Source organism: Mandrillus leucophaeus, unplaced genomic scaffold, assembly GCF_000951045.1.
Source record: "Mandrillus leucophaeus isolate KB7577 unplaced genomic scaffold, Mleu.le_1.0 Scaffold97, whole genome shotgun sequence".
In the NCBI taxonomy this organism is placed as follows: domain Eukaryota; kingdom Metazoa; phylum Chordata; class Mammalia; order Primates; family Cercopithecidae; genus Mandrillus; species Mandrillus leucophaeus.
Window position 1 is genome coordinate 3488954 of NW_012110585.1, and position 18511 is coordinate 3507464.

Below are 18511 nucleotides of genomic sequence, written 5' to 3' on the forward strand. Positions count from 1 at the left end.
AGTCTATGAGCCCCGAGTCTATGAGCCCCGAGTCTATGGGCCCCGAGTCTATGAGCCCCCAGTCTATGAGCCCCGAGTCTATGATGTTTGTTATGATACTATTAGCAAATGAATACGAGGCCCAAGGTCAGGCTGGGACCCAAGAAGGCGATGTAAGGTGGCCCAGCACCCTCTCCCCACTGGGCGGTAATCCAAGTGAATGTCCTGTCTGTTCACATCACAGGGCATTCACCCTTCCTTTCCTAATACTGTGTCCTCTGAAGATACGCACTACATCAAGAAAATCAGATCATATATAGACCTCCAAAGAGCTTGAAGTCCAGAATAATGTACAAACACATGGTCAAGATAAATACATAGAAAACACCCAATATTTTTAACACAGTGTGTCCAAAAGCCAGTGTGTGGGTTGACTGTTTCCCAGAGGAGCAAGCTCTCTGTGGTGACCACATCTCTAGCTAACCCTCTGACACCCACCAGTTAACCCACATCAGTGATGAGAAGTCACTTGTACAGCCAATACCGTCCTCTCAGCTCCACCCCCTCTCTGTTTTGGTAAGGTCTGTTGGAGAGGCAGCAGGGCTCCTCTCAACATCCACATTGCACGAGAGGATGTGCAGGCTTATAGAAGGTTATAAGGCTTGCCCAAGGTCATGCATCTTGCACTGGTGAAGCCACAAATCCACAGGTCTCATGTTGAGTGGAGAGAGAAGGGAGAGAAGTCCATGCCCCTGGGACCCTGGGTAGAGAAGGTGGGGGCCGCCCCTACCAGGCAACAACACATGTATTAGGGTGGGGATACACTGGTGGTCAGAGGGCAAAACAGGTGTGGCCAGAGTGTCTAAACTGTGCCTGAAGCTGCCTGCCAAAGTTGCCCCCACATGCTAGGCCAGGCGCAGTAGCTCAAGCCTATAATCCCAGCACTTGGGAGACCAAGGCGGGCAGATCACTTGAGGTCAGGGGTTTGAGACCAGCCTGGCCAACATGATGAAACCCCATCTCTACTAAAAATACAAAAATTAGCCAGACATGGTGGCGGGCCCCTGTAATCCCAGCTACTCGAGAGGCTGAGGCAGAAGAACTGCTTGAACCTGGGAGGCAGAGGGTGCAGTGAGCCGAGATCGCACCTCTGTACTCTAACCTGGGCAGAGTGAGACTCCATCTCAAAAAAAAATGTTGCCCCCACATGCTAAAGGACGCTGTGATTAGCACATTCCAGAAATTAGGGTCCTGTCTATATTTTCCTGAGAAAGGCAATCATTCATTAGCTTGTCTCATTGATATCACCACCTTTCCCAAAATCCTGTGGAATCCACGTGTCCTTGTATGAGTATTGGGATCCCTCCTGAGGCACCATAATTAAGGGCTGTAATGAACTCTGGAGACTGCGCTTATGCAAACACTGGCTGGGGGTCACCTATGTGCTAGGAACTGCATTGGGTCTTTGGGGCTAGTTTATTGCAGAGATGCATCTTGCCTCCAAAGACCTCACAGTCACGTGTGGAGAAGACCCGTATGTGAAGGACCAGCATACAAGGCAGAGTGCGACATGCCTAAGGTGTCAACAGTCCTGGGACAATGCCCCAAACCTGGCCATGCTGGTAATAACATTCCCTGCTCCCCGAAACAGCCCAGATGTACTCTTTCGCTGTAACATATGCACCGATCAATACTGAAGATGAATTAAACTGATGAAAATCAAACCCAAAGCCAGTGTTCCTTTCCAGACCAAAACTTTTCATCAATAATAGAGAATTAAAAGATGTCACTAAATTCTGATACCTGCATTGCACGTAGTTCAATCACAGGTTGTGAAAATGGATTCAGAAGTAGGAAGCCTTGCCAAGAAGCTTGTTCTGCTGGCCTTTGGCAGACAGAAAGGGGCCAGTGAAAAACAGACAGAGAGGGACCCATTCCAGAATAAAGCGAAAGCCCTTGAGGCCGACTATTCAATCCAGGCAGGTGACCCCGGGCTCCTCTACCCACTCAGTGGGCTGGGAGTCCAGGCGGTAGAGTCCAGAATGCTGCCAGGAAATGAGGCAGACACACAGAGAACACCCAGCAGTCTGTTCAGCTAGTTTGAAGAAGAGAATTGAAAAAGAAAAAAAAAAAAAGCATAGAGACAGATTTGGGGGACATCACGGAAGACTAGGAATTGGAGACTTTTAGTTGCTGAAGGCTTTTGAGCAGAAAGCTAAGATCTTCAAAGAAGCAGCTTTGAGCCTATTCTTAGAGCAACAGGGAACCTGAGTATCTCTCCCAGGTTCATGGCCCCAGTGATGGGGCTGCTCGTCTGCTCCAGCAGGAGCAGAAAGGAAGGAGCCAGGCCACAAGGAACTGCAGAAGCTGTGTTCCCTCTGTCTCGTATGCCGTTTCCCAGTCTTGGGTTTCCTCTGTCTCGGAAGCCCCCACATGGCCCCATGGCCACTGCCAGGTCACTGTGTTAAGTGTTGAGTTAGTGACACTGACGATGTAGCAGCAAGATCCACCCTGCAGGACTGCCCAGCCCTGCCCAGAGCTGATGGAGGCTCTGGCCTCATGCTTCATTCATTTATTTAATCAATCATTTCCTGGGCACTGGCCAGATACCAGACACTATGCCTGATGTGGCGATGAAGAGAGACATGAAGGTGATTATGGAATTACAGTTCCATTCCTCGAGCATATGTCTAGCAGGGGAGTCCTTCGTTCCATCAACAAACATTCTCTGAGCACTTGGTATGTACCAGAGCAAAGCCAGGCACTGGAGACACCACCCCTGCCCCAGGAAGCACACAGTCCAGGGTGGGAGACAGGCAGAGAGATGGCGAAATGGAATGTGCTACCAGTCAGGTGGGCCCAGGTGCTTCGGGGTTTCAAAGTAGAGGCTGCGCACCGGGCCTGTGCAAGACGATCACAGACTGTTGCTGAATGAAGTTCTCATGCCGGAGCCATCTGTGGGCAGCTGCCCTCTGGGAGCAGGATGAGCAAAACAGCACTGAGACCCAGGATGAGGGAAGCAGGGTGGCAGAGCCCTGGGAAAAGCTGCTCTAGGGCAGTGGGAACCTCTGCAGTGTCCCCATGGGGCAGCAGACCAGCCTAGGACTCAGAGCAGAGCCTGGGGAGAGGCTCTGAATGGCCCACATGACTTGGCTAGTGGCACCCTCCCTGGAGGCTGGGGCACTGGTGCAGGCGGGGAGAGAAGAGGATGCTGCCCCCGCCCTGCAGAGGCTCCCATAAGGAGCCCATCATGTTTAGGGTGGGAGCACAGGAACCCTGCCATGGCTTGAACTCTGCGGAGAAAAAGTGTGGTTGTCTACAAGGTGCCACAGTCCCTCAATGAGAAATCTGAGCCTAGTCCCCTTGATTGGTCCTACTCAGGAAGTAAGCAGATGGGGCACCCACAAAGAGCCTGGGCTTTGCTCACTCTGCCCTCTGAGCAATCCCTTTACTATGTCCAAGTCAGTTTCTCTTCTGCCAGTGAAGCTCTTTCCAGGGTTGGGGGTTGAGGAAAGTGTTTCCAGAAACACCCAGTAGGTGCTTGATTCCTCCTGGCAAAAGCTGACTCTTCCCAGCCCAGGTTGATGACGGGAAAGACTACCATGACCCCTACCCTGTGCACAAAGCATTTCCAGCCACACTCACAACTCAATCCTCACAGCAATCTGGCAGGTGGATGGAGTAGGTACTATTGCTCTCAATTTATTGATTCAAAAGAGTAACTTGGCCAGACTCGGTGGCTCACATCTGTAATCCCAGCACTTTGGGAGACTGAGGTGGGTGGATCATGAGGTCAAGAGTTTGAGACCAGCCTGGCCAACATGGTCAAACCCCTCCTCTACTAAAAATATAAAAATTAGCTGGGTGTGGTGGTGAGCGCCTGTAGTCCCAGCTACTCAAGAGGTAGAGGCAGGAGAATCACTTGAACCTGGGAGGCAGAGGTTGCAGTGAGCTGAGATCACACCATTACACTCCAGCCTGGGCAACATAGCGAGACTCCGTCTCCCCAATCCAAAAAAAAGTAACTTGATCTTGAGGAGATATTTGTACTCTGTGCTCACAAAAGCATGATTCTCAATAGCCAAAAGATGGAAGCAACCCAAGTGTCGCTTGACACATTAAGGGAGAAACCCAGCGTCCATACACTGGAACATTATTCAGCCATTAAAAGGAAGGAAATTCTGGCACACACTATAACACGGGTGAACCTTGATGATATTATGCTAAAAGAAATGAGCCCGTCACAAAATGACAGATACTATCTGATTCTTCTTATGTGAGGTCCCTAGAGGAATCAGATTCATAGAGGCAGAAAGTAGAACGGGGGTTGCCAGGGGCGGAGGGAAAGGGGAGTGGGGAGGTGCTGTTTAATGGGTGTGGACTAGTTTTACACAATGATAAAGTTCTGGAGGTGGATGGTGCTGATGACTGCACAACAAAGTGAACGTTCTTAACACGACGCAGCCGTCCACTTAGAATTGGTTAGGATTGTAGATTTTATATTGTGCGTGTTTCACCATATTTTACGATTGTGACTTGAATCCGTATTTCCTGCCTATTGGGTCCCACCCTGACCCTTACCCCATCAGTGGAGGAGCAGTGACGCCACGAGGTACCAGAAGACCCCACGGCCTGGAGCCAGGCCAGGGACTGGGTGAGCGTCTCGGGAGCTGTGTGACCTCAGCTTCCTTCATCTCTCTAAATTTCAATTTCCTAACCTATAAATTGATGCCAATACCTAATAGTGACAGCAAAGTGCCCCCAGCACAGGGCAGACCCTGAAGAAAACCACAGGGGACAGTAAGGAAGGGTCCAGCTGAGTCCAGCCAGGATCCGGGGCCTCCTTGCAGGCAGCAATGGCAGCCTCCTTGGCACGGCCTGGCCACCTCTGGGCACGCAGAGGACAGGCTGTCCCGTGCCCACTGCTACCTTGAATCCCAAGGACAAGAAAGCCCAGGCCTTTACAAGTAATTGTTTGATTCCTTCGTTCATTCAAAGCATGGAGGGCTGGCTGAGCGCAGTGGCTCATGGGTGTAATCCCAGCACTTTGGAGGCTGAGGCATGAGGAGTGCTTGAGCCCAGGTGTTTGAGACAAGCCTAGAAAACACAGTGAGACCCCATCCCTACCAAAAAATTAAAATTAGCTGGGCATGGTGGCAGATGCCTGTAGTCCTAGCTACCCAAGAGGCTGAGGCAGGAGGATCACTTGAGCCTCAGGAGTTTGAGGCTACAGTGAGCTATGATCACACCACTGCCCTCCAGCCTGGGCAACAGAGCAAGACCCTGTCTCTAAGAAAAACCACAAGCACAGAGCATTGTGTGCAGCTGCCAGCAAGCCCAAGCAGCAGCGTGCAGTGGCTTTGGGGTCCAAAGCCTCAGCGTGGCCTCTTTCCCTGTGTGGCCTTGGAAGACTCATTTCATTTTTTCAAGCACCATCCAGAAAGTGTGGACACTCAGGGCCCCTTCTGGGAGTGGCTGCAAGGTCACAGGGGGTCCTGGGCTCCCAGGGTCTGCACACTGCGGGGCTCTGTGACGTCATCTCCTTTACGCGGAGTCTCAAGTGCTTTGGACGTGAGACTGTGGCCCTCAGTGAACAGTTCCTCTCTACGGGCACCTCATGCAAGGAGGAAGGTGCGGGAGGAAGCTGGTGGCTCAGGGTCAGGCAAAGGCCTGACGCTTCACTGTGCACCAGACTGGGCCCCATAAATCTCCAGGAGGCCTAGAGGCCAGTCAAGGCCTGGACTCCCTTTGCTCTCCTTTGGCTGAAGCTGCTGAACAGCTGAGGAAGGAGCCTGTGGCTGTTTCCCCGCCCAGCTCCCTCTTATTAAGTGGGAACCCTCCTGCCTCTCCGGGAGGAGTCCCATCCTGTCTACCCAGCTGCAGGAACGCATCTGGGCACAGATTCTGGTCCCCATGGCAACCGCTCCAGTCTGTGTCAGCACAAATGGAGTCTGCTGCTGCTGCAGTCGCAAGAGGGGGACCCTGGCACGCTCCTCAGACCGGGGACCCAGGGAATCCACAGGAGAGAGGCTCCACCCGGGAGCAGCCTCCCCGTGTCTACTTGCACGGGTCGCCAGGCTGGCCCTGCTGGGCAGTGGAGGTTCTGGGTGGGCAGACCTGACAAGCACTGACCCTCCGTGGAAGGACCTCAATGCTGACCTTGAGCCTGACCCCAAACCACTTCAGACAGTGGCGCTGTTAAAGCCCTCTGGGGAAACATACTCTGCAGCCTCTCTTGGTGCCTGACTCTAGGATTTATTCAGTCTCGTGGAGTCTACTGGGAAGACAGACCTATTTTTTAAATTTCATTTGGAAGGATCAAGTAGGGGAAGGAATTCCAGAGGGAAAGGAGAGCTGACACTTATTGAATTTCTCGCTGTGTGCCCTGAGACTTTATTGACATTGTCAACTTCAATCGGCACCATGAGTCTAAGGGATGTTGTCTTACAGAGAAATGAGACCCAGAGAGCTCCTGCCACTTGTCAAAGAACACACAGCTTTTAAATACTCATGCTGGCACATAGCTTTTAAATACTGGTGCTGGGATCCACACCCAGGTACCATCTGCCATTCTGCCTGTGTGTTCCCCACTATTCCACTTGCTGCTGACCCCATGTGACGCAAGGCTTCTTCCCATCTGCCAGGAACCTTGAGGTCACTGGTGAATCCTTGAGTCCTAAGGAAGGGAGGATATGGGGAAGGAAGTGCAATGGGGTGTGACAGTGGCAGCCTTGCTAGGGCCTGAGGGTTGTGGCTCCCTTCCCATGAGTCTCAAGACAAGAGGGTGCTCAGTGGAGGCCACCCATGACAGGGCGAAGGCTGGGCTCAGTGGCAGTCCAGGAAGGTGCTAGCAGTTGGCCTTGAGAGCCCGTTTGGAAATTCTGGGTAGGCACAGAATGACGAGAGAGGACAGTGACGCCAACCCATCCAGCCCCACAGGCCTCCAGCCTCAGCACCATAGGGGCAGAGTGGACATCCCCTCCCATGGCAAGCAAGGCCTCCCAAGTGGGGCCAGAGGCCTCATCCTCATGAGCCATCAATTTCAGCCAGCTTAGGCTGATGGCCAAACACAACTTCTAATGGCCAAGGCAAAGGGGACCTGGGTCACATCAGGACCACTCTGGGGCAAGGAAGAGGGAACAAGATCAGAGGAACAGGGCGCTGCAGGGCCATAAGAACCCCAACCCTTCTGCAGCCTGAATTCTGCCCCTCCTAGGCAGAAGGCTGTGCAGGAGGACACAGTGCAGATTCCTAGCCACCTACTCCCAGGGAGGAAACGCCTCCTTCTTCCCATGACAAAGTGGCCTCTGGGCAGCTCTGTGTGTGTCTCCTGGCTTGTCTGCAATGGCAAGAGGAAGTGTGTGTGTCAGAGGCAGGGAATGAGAGATGACTTAACTGTGTATCAATTGGGGGAATAAATGAACACATTTTGGTGCATTACAGTATACTGAACAATAGAATAAGTGCAGCTTTTAAAAATAAAGAAGCAGCATTCTATTTCTGACTTAAGAACTGTCCACAGTGGATAAAGCAAGTTGCAGAACAATATAGTGACCATTATCCCATTCTTGAAAATAAAATCTGTCTATCTGCATATGGGTTTGATGAAGTATCCATGTAAGATCATCTGGAAGTCTACACTGCACCAATTGTTAGTAGCTGTCGCCTCTGGAAGGGGAAGAAGGAACTGGAACTGGGAAAAGGGGCAAGGAAGAAATAATATTGGTTTTACTTTATATACTTCTTGGAATAGTGTTAGAAAGACCAGGTAACATTGTTGTGATTAAAAAAAAAAAAAAAAACAATAAGGGGCCAGGCACGGTGGCTCACATGAGCCTCTTATTCTAGCACTTTGGGAGGCCAATGTGGCAAGATTGCTTAAGGCCAGGAGTTTGAGACCAGTCTGGGCAATATAAGGACACCCCATGTCATCTCTACAAAAAAGTTTTAAAAAATTAGCTGGGCATGGTGGTGTGCACCTGTAGACCCAGCCATTCAGAAGGCTAAGGCAGGAGGATCATTTGAGCCCAAGAGTTCGAGGCTGCAAGTGAGCCATGATTGTATCACTGACTCCAACCTGGGCAAGAGTGAGACCTCGTCTCAATACATACATATATGTACATACATACATACATACACACATACATGAAATAAAGTTGAAAAATAAAGTAATCATAAAAGGTCCCCAAACACTTCTAAACAAGAGTGCATGCTTGAGATCAGTCCATTTTTCGAGTGAGCAATTCCCTAAACTCTTGGCAGAGACCCATCTCAGAAAGCAAGAAAAGAAACACCCACTTGAATTTTTTAGATGACACAGACTGTTGGTTCTTTGCCTTAATAGAAAACCCTGGGCTTCCCCAGTCATTAAGTCCCCATAATCAGACAGCTTCAAGCAAACGAACACAAAGAGATCTCTTCTCACACAATTTGTCCAAGCTACAGCCGATGCCAAATCAGGGATGTGTTTTGTTTTTTTTTTTCATAGGAAAGGACGGGCTTTAGAAACAAGGTGGGGAAGGAGAAAGAAAAAAGAGATCAGTGCATGTCAAAAGAGGTATCTTCTGCAATTCCTCTGACCTGATTATTGGGCTCATTTTAGAAATTTAACCATTTATCTATTTCTTGTTCTCTGAACAGCAGACAGTAATAATCAAAACTTTGGAGATGTAAAGTCATCACTTGCCACTGCTGTGAGTCTGTCCCCAGTTCATCATCACAGTGATGGTCTGGGCAGGCCTCCCAGGTGGTCTCCAAAGCCACCTTCACAGCCCGTAGGCCAAGAAGTCTTTGTTGAGCACTGGCTTATGCTAGGAAATAACTTGGAGGAGGAGAAGCCAGGTGGTCCCCCACCCCAAAGAAGCATGTAACCTAGTCAGAAGGACACTACCCCCAGAGACAATGCAAGAACACCAGAGACAAGCTGGGTCTGGCCACTCTGTGGCTTATGCAGGCCACTCTGGGCACTGTTTGCCTGTCGAAGCTGCCAACCTCTTTGGAGAGGAGAATAGAGTTATTATCGCCTCCACTGTACACATGTGAAAACTGTGGATCACAGAAGAAGATCCATACGACAAGGAAAAAAAAAATTCACAGGACGTATCAATGGCAAATAATCAAGAAGAAAACTCACAGGTCTGTCATTATTTGGGACAAAAACCTCCACTGCAAAACTTTCAATAAAGGTGAAACCATTAAACGTTAGGTAGCAGCAACATACTGTTCTAGGGACTGCGAGAAGCAGTCTACCTCAAAATGGCATGGTTTTGCTAAAGCCAGATTCTAAGAAAAGTAAGGATACATACGAAAGGCATTAAAATCCCACTCTGAAAACTGACGATTCCACGGAAAATTAGAAGGTACCAGGAAAATCCAGAAGATGGACTTTAACTTTAGCTTGACCTCAGCTTCCTAATGCATTAATCACTCAAATGGAATGAATCTGTTCCTGCCGGGGTAGAATTACACAGTTATCTGTTATCCAATGTCAAATAGGTTATCCCTTGATTAAGGTCTTAGCACGGATGAGAATTTTATTGAAATGATTTCCATTATCTGCACAGCAGTTCATCACAAATATATTTGGCCCACTGTATTTCAAATGTGATTTGATCACACATCAAAACGTGGACATTTAATTCATTTTAATCGAGAAATTAAATGCATCTGCCTTGCTTCCTCTCCTGGGGCTCTTCCATCTCAGGAAATTCCCACACCAGCAGGTCTGGACAAGTCATCGGCAGTAACTTCACTCAGCCTGAATTCTTCCCCCTTTCCCTAGGGCTCTGACTCCAAGTTCTGATCATCAAGTTGAAAGGGAAACTTAACAATCAAAGGAGATGTAAACAAGAATAGTCTCTGTCAGTTCAGTGGAGAGAGAGAGAGAAGCTTTAATGTGCACTGGTCAGTCGGGGCTTATTCTGCAAGTGTTCATTAGGAATCAGTGGAATTTCCACTGTTTCCCTGGTGTCACTTGGGCTACTGCCTCTTGGCCTGTATCAAATACAACAAAGGAAAATGGTCCTTGCCTCTCGAAGTGGGACTGGATGCCAACCAGCCCGAGAGGCAGTGGGTGGTTCACGGTTCTGTTCCCACTGGAGGATACTCTTGTCTGCCTACCCTCTCGCCTAAGACCTGGAAGGAAGTGCACGGCCAAGGGCGCCAGCTGGAGGGGTGCTAGCAGTCAGACCAGGGCAGCATAGGTTTTGCAGACAGACTCACTTCCTTGCACTGCCAGAATATGCTGCTGTTGGGTGAGGAGCCGTGACCTGGGCAGAGGAAATTCAAGGAGCCAATTTCTTCTCTGTACCTAGAAAAGGTGGTCCTGTCCTGCTTGTTGGGGGGTCATCTCTGAAGCCCAGCTCCACTCTGTACCATCTTGCTAAGAACCAGGAGTCTGGAACATCTCCCAAAGTCTGCGTGGGGCTCCATATCATGTGCAATCACTTTGCACCCCGTTTCGAATGTGGGAGCAAGAGTCAGTCAATGTTGGAAGGGCTTAGTTAAGACAGCTAGTAAACTTCAGAGCTGAAATAATGGCGTATTCAACCTGCAGCCTGGGAGAAAGTCAAAGAAGAGTCCTCTGTCCCAACAGCGGTCCCCAAAGTCACGCTTCTGCCCTCAGGACCCCGGCTTTCCTCAGTGCCTTTTGATTGGGACACAGCTCAGGTTTGATAGAGCCTGGCCGCCGGGCTGGGCCTTTGGGCCTTCCTTGAACACTATCCGGAACAGGAGACTGAGTGATGTTGAAACTCTGACATCTCATGGTTCCAGAACTGAAGACGAGACCAAGAGCAGGAAAGTGGAGTCCCAGGCAGTGGCCTTGAGTATTTCTATTATTTCTATTTCTGTATTTATTTCTCATTTTTATAGCTGCTGCAGCCAGGTCGCCCTAGGCAGGGCTTCCTCCCTGCCTCACCTCCCGGCCCTTTCTGCATAGGCAGCAGGCAGGACTCGTGTGCTTTAGAATCCTCCTGCCCTGAGGTTTTTGATCCTGTGAGTCTCCCTTGGAACTCGGGGGCTGCTGCCGCTGCAGAACTAGGCCACTCTCCAAGCCTCCCTCTCCGAGTCTCGGCGGCCAGAGGGAACCCAGCACCTCAAAGAGCCCGTGGGGTTCCTCTGCACACTGCCATTATCCACCACACACATGGCTCAGCACATTCACCCAGTTGCACCACTTGGAGTTCAGTGACTCCCTGGACGTGCCTTTCAGGAGTGAGGAAGGAATGGGAATGCCTCCTGTTCCCCTACTTCCCCATACACCAGCCCACGGTGCAACTTTCCCCAGCTTACTAGGAAAGCTCTGGGGACGCACAACCTGAAAGGCAGCTGGGAGCCACCTGTCAGGGAATGTCATCACTGTACCCTTGTGCCAATCGCCCCTGGGACTTGACAGGTGGCTGCAACCTCATGTGGGACTGGGCTTTCTTTTTATTACACCCTCCACCCCCGGTTGGGCTATTCCCCAGCTTCAAGTTCTGCATCTCCAGAATGCAAAACTTCACCAGTGCTAGGCTGGGTTTCCCCTTGGGGTCCTGGGGATGCTTCCATGAGGAGAGAGGACAGGAATGAGTTCATCGAGAAAAGACCAAATGCACAGAGATATCTATCTCAGAATTATCTGTATAAGTAAAAAAAAAAAATCGGAAAGTGATCTAAGTGTCCAATAGGAAGGGAGGGCTTAGTATCAACAAGAGCTCTGGAAAGCTGCTGTAAAAGTAACTGTGAAAAGCACACCACCATATCACGAAGTGATTTGAATATATTAAGAAAGAGAACATGGAACTGAATGCCCACTATGATTAAATGTTTTAAATTTTTGCAAGGAAATGCAGAAATGAACAAAGTTCTTGACATAGATTACAAGTTTGCTGTTTCGTTTAAAAAAAAAAACCTCCTTTAATACTATATTATTTTTATAATAAGTAACATGAAAAGAAAAACATTAGGAATCTGGAGAAAAAGGGACCCTAAATGGGAATCCCTAAGTCCAGGCTTCCAGCCCTGTCTCTGCCCCATCCGCAAGCACACGGCTTTGGATACCTCCCTCTAAGCCTCAGTTTCCACAATGATACACTAATGGGTTCCACTGTGTGATTGCCTGGGTATCTTCCAGATCGGACTTCCCAAGGTTTTGTTCATCCACAAACAGTGCTTACTGACCTAATTAGGTTATGACTTCAACCATTGATATTTACTAAACCAAGAGAGTTAGAAATCTGGTCAGAACGCCATCTGCATACACTGCTCCCAGTAATTCTGAGCAATTTGCCACGTACGATTTCAGCCATGCTTGACTTTCCAGGGCACAAATAGAAACTACTATATTGCTTCAAGGCTGAATCACTTAGCACTTCCCAGAATTCAGATATGATTTATACCGTCATTTTAAAATAAAACTCTCCTGTGTCTAAGAATTGCACTATTTACCATAGAGCATTTCCTAATTTTGGAAGGAAAAAAAAAAAAGGAAAATATTTATTCAGAAAGCACTTCATATTTACATAGCACCTACCGCTAATGAAACATCTTATCCGATCTTAATGATGAGATTAAGGTGTAAATTTAGAGCTCCACCCACCAGCCTGGTGTATTTCTTATTCAGTCCAAGTCTGTTTGAGATAAGTTACCAGACTTCAGCTTTCAGAGTTAATGTGTGGGAGCTATTTTTTTCCCCTCTAGAAAGAAGCACTTGCCAGTAACATTTTAGCTATTTCCCAAGGCTCAGAGAAGGTTCTCCATACTTTTCTATGTTGGAGGTGGGACTGCAGCCAGCGTGGAGGGAAGAGAAAGGTTACTCACACTCGATGGGAACGAGTTCTACTGTCCATGATCTTCCTCACGCGTTTGCAATTGGTCAGCTCCTAGGAAAACAGTGGCTTACTCCTACAAAAAGAAATCTGCTGAAGAACAGCAACCACGGCACACCACCATCTCCAGGGTAAATGCCCTGCAACCACCTGCATCCAGGTGCACCTACACAGTTTCCCACCTCCCAGCTCATCCCTCTGTCCAGCCTTTGCCAGTCTTCCTTCGTCCCCTTGGCTTTGTCCTCTGCCTCCTCCTTCCAGAGTCTCCTTTGCAGCACTCCCTGGCCTCCCAGGCACTATCTCCCCTACTTGTCACCCAAGAGCAGTTGGCACAGAGCTCTGTGGGCATCACACAGACCTCCTCTCGTCACCCTCTCGGGTCCACCTCTGCAGCCCCCACGCTAGGTGGGAGCCTCATTGTCTCTCTAACTGCGGCAATAGGCAAAGTGCGTGCTCTCACTCACAGTGTCCCTAGAGTGCCTGCTCTGCGTGCCACATGCCGTGGGGTGTGGCTGCTGCTCTCAAGGAGCCCACATCCCCCTGCAGGGGACCTAGCCCATGCAGAGTGCCAAGTGCATGCTTGTCAGATATGAAAGGTGTGTGGTGTGTGTGTGTGTGTTCATGTACGTGTGCGCATGCGTGGACTGCATTAATCCTCATCCCAATCTCCTAAGCGATCTTAGTCAGAGGCAGGAGAATGGGGAGTGGGCACTGGTGGAAGAGGAGGGCACCAGAGCGGGGGATTATTCATTGTGGTGCCCAGGAAAGAGTGCCTGCCATAGGATGATCTCCCACCAGGCTTCCCTTCTGCCCTGCCTTGGTCAGCACTGGGCAGGCCTCCCACAGGCCTCTCCTCTGAAGAGTCCAATTTCAGACTGTCAGCATGGCCCTGGGACAGCAACGGTCTGGTTTCGCCAGTCTCTCCCCCTCCTCCTCATATCCCAGCTCGAAGCCACTGCTGCCAGAGGAAGGGCCTGCAGATGCCCTACCTCACATCATTCAGGGAGTCTGAGAATGCTGAAAATCTACTGAGTCAGAATGTCTGCAGGTGAGACCCAGGAATCTGCATTTCCACCAACTTCCTGGATGACTGTTGTGCTTACTAGAATTTGAGAATCACTTACTTAAGCTCTAAGCTTCTTAATCAAAGTCTCCTCCTTGGCAGGGGGCCCGAGTGCCCCAGAGGACACTCTCACGGTCCCACCAGCTGCCCACTTTCCCTCATGGAAGAATAAGACCAGAAGTCAAATGTGTTTTTTAACAAGAAAAAATATATATATATATATATTTAAAACCCAAGTATAATTCATGATCCTGATCCAGACTCTTGCTAATGCATCAACTTACTGGTTTAGGAACAGTTGCTTAAATGTCAATTAGTTATCTGAGAAAGAAAATCACATTACAGGCAAACGTAGAGCTTGTACTTAGCCTGACCGGCAGGACATTCTGGATGTTAAAGGACTCAGGAGACCCAGCCCAAAGCCTGGGCTGAGAATGTGCCTGGCACACAGTGGGTGCTATTCGTGTTATCCATAAATGGCAGCCTTCAGCAGAGGTGGGCTTTCAACATGGAGACACTCATCAGCCTCACGCCTTGTCATTTTATCATCACAGTCATGGAAAATCATTCCTAATGGGAGGCACACACTACGTCCTGCCCAGCCCACATTAAGGCAACCCTAGACTGACAAGTGTAAAATGTCAGATAGAATAAAAAGCTTTCAATGACAGTAAGTCAAGTTGCACACACTAGAAAGATGCGCTGAGGTTAAGTGACTTACCTCAGCTACAAAGTAAACCCCCAGCAGCGGGAGGAATATAATCCAAGTCTCCAGTGTCCCACTCTGATCCTATCTCTTTTCTAGATCCCGCTGCCTCTCCAGTGAAAGGGAAGACTTCAAATGAAAAGTAAGCACAGTAGCTTGTTCTGCTGCTAATAGAGGCAGTGGCGCGGCTGCTGCCAGCATCCTCTGAAAAGATTTAACACTAGAAATATTCGAAACAGAACAGAGGCGTCAGAGGTCACCCGGTCAGTCCTGTCCCGCAGGGATCAGTCCCACCTTCTTAGCGATCTCCAGGCAGCGGCTCCGTGGTCTCTCAGAAGCTGAGATGGGCCCCACAGAACTCTGCCTTTACTTCCAGGACTGACGCGTGCGCAAGTAGAACCAATCAACCCCGAACTCCCCTCTGCACTCTCCCTGGTCCTGCCCTCACTCTACTCTGTTTCTGGGTCTAAACTCTTGTACACTCTATACGTCTTCCTCTATAGCTCACCTCTTTTCCCCCTCTCCAATCCTGTAACACCGTAGTGTGAGACTTTGGTGTTGAAATATCGCTAAGTCTACCCTTGGAGGAGGCATTCGACCACTGTCCCAGCAAAGATCCCACTTGGTCTTCACTATTGGTGAACCATCCACATGCTCTTCTCCCTTTCTTCCTTGCTAACAAGACCCTGATCCTGATTCTTCTCCTCCCCTCAGGGAAGGGCACTGACCTCAGGCTCAGGATGAATTCTAATTTGCCCACGTCAGTCTCGGCAGTCCCATTCCTCTGGCCAGGGATTAACTTTCAGCACAGCAATGTGATGAAGTTTGGCCAAGGAGACATGGGGAAGGTTGAGGGGCTTATGGACAAGGTTTCCTCCTTCTTAAAGACAGACACAGAAAGAGACCTCCTCTCCTTCCTCTGGACATGGTCCTGTCTCAAAATGATGACCAGTAGCAATGAAAGCATCTTGCAACCACCCAGGGAACGAGCCTGACATTCTGAAAACAGCAGAGCAAAAAGATGGAGGGAACCTGGACTTTCAGTGTCATCTCTGAGCTACTGAATTAGCTAATCCTAGAGTCACATATCCGGCAACTTCCTGGGGAGAGCCCAAACCATTCTTCAGACAGTCTGTGAACATCTGATCTCACACGCAAAGGTCATCTCCAATGATAAGTAGTGAGTCTCCATCACTAGAAATGCTCGAGCACAGGGAGCAGGCAGAGCAGAGACTTCTGTCCTGAAAAGGGTGAAGTCTGCATAAAGACTTCATCCACCCAAAGTTTCCAAAGGGCCTACCTGGATAAGGAAAAACCATTAAAACAAACGATTTGCAACTGATTTGTTGAAAACATAAGGTATGGGCACTGTCAGATGGAAAACTGTTTTCCAGGAATGTAGTTGGAAGAAAGGGATGCAAACAAGATTAGTAGCTTTAAGAATTCAGATGGTTGGCCGGGCGCCGTGGCTCAAGCCTGTAATCCCAGCACTTTGGGAGGCTGAGACGGGCGGATCACGAGGTCAGGAGATCGAGACCATCCTGGCTAACCCGGTGAAACCCCGTCTCTACTGAAAAATACAAAAAACTAGCCGGGCAAGGTGGCGGGCGCCTGTAGTCCCAGCTACTCGGGAGGCTGAGGCAGGAGAATGGCGGGAACCCGGGAGGTGGAGCTTACAGTGAGCTGAGATCCGGCCACTGCACTCCAGCCTGGGCGACAGAGCGAGACTCCGTCTCAAAAAAAAAAAAAGAATTCAGATGGTTGTTTGAAAAAATGCTAAGAAAATTCTATTCAGTGTCAGGTCAGAAAGATATTTCAGGCTCACACCTTGTAACACTGTAATATCGGAAGACATCTTCAAGTCCACACCTGTGTATCAGCTTACATGTAAAAGAGATGTTGTTAAATATCTACTTGAGCCCGCCCCAAAAAAAGGATTTTACAGAAACCCAATCTGACATAAAATGATCATTCTGACCCAGATCCCCTTACGGTCTGACACAGTCAAGCATAAAGCAAACTGTTTCATTACGGACAATTTCAGATCATGATGCCAGCATTATTTATTTGGTCCACATCTCACGCTGCTTTGTCATGTTACTCATTTTTTGTGGTACTGTCTTCCCTCTCCAACTACGCGCAATGTCCCCAGAGAGGCAAAATCATATCTGAAGTACACGCTGGAGTCTAGGTTTTCAGTAAATGAAAGGGCTGAATGAATGGCCGGAGTGGGGCCTAACATCTTTCCTTCCTTCCTTAGGTGACAAAGACAGGAAGGAGTGCAGGGTACTCCTATTAAAATCAATGAGCTAAAGACACTAAATATTTAGATTCAAGTGATGAGGATTAAACTGTAATCTTAACATTGATTTCTACATTCTAAACATGCAACATGAAACTCATTTATTTCTTCAGCCAATATTTAATGAGCTCCTGTAAGTGCAAAGCATTAAAATAGAATAGAATGGTATCTGCCCTACAGTGCCTAGCCTAGCAAGATTAAGTGAACTTTAATGTGATCAGTTCCATGTTAGAGGTATAAGGCAATATGGGATTTTGTGAAAGGTGTGATTATTTGTGGCAGGGCAAATCAGGGTAGATGATATGTGCCTTGCACATAGAAGATGCCCAATAAATAACTGTACGATGGATGGCTGGATGGGGCAACATTTCGTAGACTTTGAAAGGGGTGTCATGTAGTCAGAGTAAGGGACAGGAGATTCCAGCCAACAAAACCACAGAACCCAAAGCAAAGGGGCAGGAAAGCATAGGACGTGACCTGGGACTCTACGGCTGGAATATCAGGTCCACTGGCACATAAAGCTAGAATGAGACCAGGGAGTGGAGGGCCACAAGTGGCACACCAGGGTGTTCAGACCTTGTCTGATCTAGAGTGCCAGATGCAGGGACTGCAACTCGACAAGTCAGCTAAAAGGAAACTTTAGAAACCTGCAGTATGTGATGAAAGCAATATTTATCACACACTCATGCCAGGCTGAGGTTGAGTGCTTTTTAAAAATGAAGTAGGCTGGGCCAGTGGCTCATACCTGTAATCCTAGTGTTTTAGTAGGCCGAAGTGGAGGTATTGCTTGAGCCTACGAGTTTGAGACCATGCTGGGCAACATAGCAAGACCTCATCTCTACAAAAAAATTTTTTTAATATAGCAGGGTGTAGTGGTGCATGCTCATAGTCCCAGCTACTAGGGAGGTTGAGGCAGGAGGATTTCTTAAATCCAGGAGCTCAAGGCTGCAGTGAACTATGATTGTTCTACTGCACTCTTGCCTAGGTGATAGAGTGAGATCTTGTCTCTAAATAAAATAAAATAAAAGTGAAATATTTCAAAAATATAAGTAAAAGGTAATAATATTACAAGGAGCACATGTATACCCACCCAGCTCTGTCAAAATTTATCATTTTGCATAGTTTCATTTTCAAGAAATAAACCACTTAATGTGCAATTAAAGCTTGTCTTCTCCATCATATTCCCCTTCCTGGAGGAACACTATACTGAATTTTTTGTTCACCATTCCCATGAATATTCTACTGTTCTTACTAGATATATACTTATTCATATGCACACACATATGTAAACATATATAGTAGTTTGTTTTAAAATTTTATGTAAATGGTTTTATACTGTAGATGTTCTATGTTGCTTTGTTTACTCAACTTTTTTTTACATTTATCCATGATGACATAAATGTGGCTTTAACAGTTATACAGTATTATCATAATCTATTAAATGAATATTTGCAATTTATCTAGTCTCCTTTTTATTTTCCCATACACAGTCTTGCTTAGTCACCCAGGCTGGAGTGCAGTGGTGCAAATTATAGCTCATTGCAGTCTCAAACTCCTGGGCTCAAGCAATCCTCCTACCTCAGCCTCTCATGTCGCTGGGACTAGAGGTGCGCACCACCAGGCCCTGCTGAGTTTTAGTCTATTTTTTGTAG

At 48.3% G+C, this 18511-nt stretch overlaps 1 protein-coding gene across 1 annotated transcript in view; it reads right to left on the reverse strand.

The window, feature by feature from the left end:
- Positions 1-18511, reverse strand: part of XKR6 (XK, Kell blood group complex subunit-related family, member 6) — a 316543-nt gene that overhangs the window by 190731 nt on the left and 107301 nt on the right. The window lies entirely within an intron of this gene.